This window comes from Rutidosis leptorrhynchoides, chromosome 10 (assembly GCF_046630445.1).
Source record: "Rutidosis leptorrhynchoides isolate AG116_Rl617_1_P2 chromosome 10, CSIRO_AGI_Rlap_v1, whole genome shotgun sequence".
NCBI classification, from domain to species: Eukaryota; Viridiplantae; Streptophyta; class Magnoliopsida; order Asterales; family Asteraceae; genus Rutidosis; species Rutidosis leptorrhynchoides.
In genome coordinates, this window is record NC_092342.1 from 187,874,404 (window position 1) to 187,878,598 (window position 4,195).

Sequence of the window (4,195 nt, forward strand, 5' to 3'; positions counted from 1 at the left end):
ATATTCAAGATGGGAACTCGAAAGGGATGATGTTATTGAATGACACAAAGTCATAACATATTGGGGGTGATGTACGGTCGTTAGGTGGTATCCATCACTAGCATTAATTTCTTATGTTTCTCGTGCAAGTGGGAGATTGAAGGTATTTCATATGCCCGAGAGACATATTTAAATTAATGTGGCCAATATGTTTTGATCCAATTCGGGTCATACCCAATAACAAGCTTACCGACACCTTATTCGTATTTAATTTTAGTGATTGGTTCATTGATTATAATACACGACACTTGAATTATAAGAAAAATGGTTTTCTTAAATCACTTGATATGTATATAAATTATGGAATAATTTATATAATGAGGATTTAATTATTTATAGGTTATATAATTAATTAAGTTATGTTACATTTTATAAAATGAGTTTTATAAATACAGTATACATAACAAATAATATGGAAGTTTATAAAATATGTTTTATTATAAAAACTATTTTATAAAGTGGGAGTGGCATTGGGAGTGCAAGTTTGCATGCCCTAGACACATTTAATTGGTCATTTAATGTGGTTGCTTCCCATCTCCATATGCATAAGTACCTAGGCACATTGGGTATTCAATACACATGCAAATACACATATCAAGGATTGCAAAACTCTCTTTTTCTCTCTTGCTTGGGGCTGGCCAAAATTTTTGAGGAAAAGAAAAGGTTTTCTTTAGTTTTTCAAGGGAATTCAAGTGTAGAAAATCCTAACCAAAAACTAGAAGGTGTTGGTGTTTTGCTTGGGGTATTACTACTTGAGGTTTCATCCATTTGAAGCTTTCATTCTTCATCATCATCTTCACCATTACCTCCTAAATTGGAGTAGGTATAACCTCTTTCTATCTTGTAGTTTGTAAGCATATTTCATAACTTGATCCTATTTGGGATTTAACTTTAATTGGTTAAAGTATAACATGTTTGTAATCGGTTTTACACGCTTTAGCTATGTTTACTTCTTAAATGCTTTTAAGTTTTTGGAAACATGTTAAATCCCAACACTTATCTCCTTCGATGACTAAATTCTCACCATTCTCAAGAGGTATAAGGATAGACTTTTCTGCACAATTAATGCCCGCATGATTCTTAGATAACCAGTCCATACCAATAACAACATCGAAACTTCCTAACTCAAGGGACATTAAATCAATCTCGAACAGATTGTTTGACAAATTTAAGACAAAACCTCGCATAATCTTATCTACTTTTATCAACTTACCATTTGCCAATTCTACAACATATCTTGTTTCTAAGGCAGTTAAAGGCCTATTTATGACAACACTAATATTCTTAGCTATAAAACTTTAATCAGCACCGGTATCGAATAAAATAGATGCTAAATGATTATCTCGGTGGAATGTACCCGTAACTAACTCTGGGTCTTCACGAGCTTCCTTCGTGGTAATCTGAAAAGCTCGACCCTTAGCCGATTCACCCTTCTTAGCCTTAGGACATTCTTTCTTGAAATGCCCTGCTTGACCACATCCAAATCAAACATTTTGATTGTTCTTATCGTTCTTATCATTCCCTGATAAACGAAATCTATAATCCTTTGAGAGATTCCCTTGTGTAACGACCCAACTTCGTTTTACCAAAAACACGCCTAAAAAAAAATTTCTGATTCAGTACATCTGGACGGCGTCCAGTTATCTGGACGGCGTCCAGTAGTGAAGACCAGGACGGCGTCCAAATGAACTGTAAAATTCTGTCCCCGAGGTCCAACTTACACGAACGGAAAACCCGCTTCCCGACACTTTTAAACGAAATGACTTTCACAACACATCATATTAAGTAAAACTAAGATATTTTCACAATAAAAACAAGTTTTACTACACCGGGCCCACAATGACCCGTCTTACAATAATATAGCGATTTCGACCCATTTATATATTTAGACGGATTAGGACTCTACAACCCAACCCGATACCAAGAGCGTAATCCCGAGGGCTACCAAACCCCCAATCCGCATTAACATATCCAAAAGCTACCCCATCGAGCCCAAGAGCTCCTAAGCATCTAGTCTAACAACTAGTTAGCTTCATAACACGATACCTGTAAAAAGGTAAACAACGAGAGGGGTAAGCATAAAGCTTAGTGAATGCAATAATTATACACATACATATATAACCTACTTACTTGCAATCACTTATACAATTTCCGCATAAACGCTAGCAATATAATTAGCATACAATCGCAAAGTATAACGCTACATCTCCAATACGCAAGCTAGCACAAACAATAGCATATAACTCGAACAATATAATATGTTACACTACAACACATAACCATGGTTAACCATTTTCGCGTCATGGTGCTACCGGCTCTTTGGTTTACACCATACACATTGGTAATGATGCTACCGGCTCTTTGGTTCACATAATAACCCGAGTCATACTCGCGTTAAAGTGCTATCGGCTCTTTGGTTCACACTTTAACAACTCGTGCCATATTGCTACCGGCTCTTTGGTTCACACTACAACACACGTACTATGACGCTACCGGCTCTTTGGTTCACATCATAGCACAATCGCACATACTATGGCACTACCGGCTCTTAGGTTCATACCATAGCATACAAATAAATACATTATATACATACGCATATAATTATTCCACTCACCTCAAAATGCCCGCACAAGTCATATATGTAAATCGCCTCCAAACGCAACCGAGCAAACCTTTTACCTATAATGTGCATATGGATACACAAACAATCAACATACATTCTCTACAAGAGAATTTGACTTCAACACCCTTAATCAAGGGTTTGTACCTACCTCCATGAATCGCCCATTTAGACACCTAAAGTGGACTTCACCAATTACCACTACGGGTGGTAATTTCGACCCATCAAGCAAGTACAATTTAATCTAAATTATACTTGACACCTTTTAAATCAAAATCACTTCTCATGATTACTTTCTTTCGAAAACGCCACTTAGTACTTAACAAAAGCGTTTAACATCCATTTGACCAAAACTAGTGTCATTACCAATTTTGACCCATCAAAGTCAACCCATTTTGACATAAGTTATAAAAATATCTTTAATCACTAACGGCTAGTAATTAACTTTCCAAAACATCAACTAACACCTAAATCAAGTATTTACATACTTGATTTACCAAAACTTACTCAAAACTTAATTTGACACCGAATCAAGCTTACTTGACCCAAAATACCCATTTAACCCAAATTAGGGTTTACACCCAAAATCAAGTCAACACACACCAAAATCACTAGTACACAAGTGTTCTAAGTTTAACCAACACATGCAAGATCCAAACTCACAATTTCATCAATCAAAATCCTAAGTCACCAATTCGGGTTTACTTACATGAATCTTACCTAAAAACCCCCAAATTTCACAATAAGTTGGTTATAACTCTAACTAGCACAAACTCTAACTCAAACAATAATCTTAACAATGAAATTTGGATTTAGAACTTACCAACACTACCACAACGTAGCCATGAACGAGGTGAACTGTGAGGACCCGTCCTAATCCATCCGGACAAAGTCCCTATTGATCCATAATGATTCACAATAGTTGGTTACATCGCGAGGTACTTGACCTCTATATGATACATTTTACAAACATTGCATTCGTTTTTAAAAGACAATCTTTCATTTACATCGAATGTTGACGACATGCATACCATTTCATAATATATCCAACTATAATTGACTTAATAATAATCTTGATGAACTCAATGACTCGAATGCAACGTCTTTCGAAATATGCCATGAATGACTTCAAGTAATATCCTTAAAATGAGCTAATGCACAGCGGAAGATTTCTTTCATACCTGAGAATAAACATGCTTTAAAGTGTCAACCAAAAGGTTGGTGAGTTCATTAGTTTAACATAAATAATCATTTCCATCATTTTAATAGACCACAAGATTTTCATTTTCAGTTCTCATAAATAATATACGTCCCATGCATAGAGACAAAAATATCATTCATATGGATTGAACACCTGGTAACCGACATTCACAATATACATATAAGAATATCCCCATCATTCCGGGATCCTCCTTCGGACATGATATAAATTTTGAAGTACTAAAGCATCCAGTACTTTGGATGGGGCTTGTTGGGCCCGATAGATCTATCTTTAGGATTCGCGTCAATTAGGGTGTCTGTTCCCTAATTCTTAGA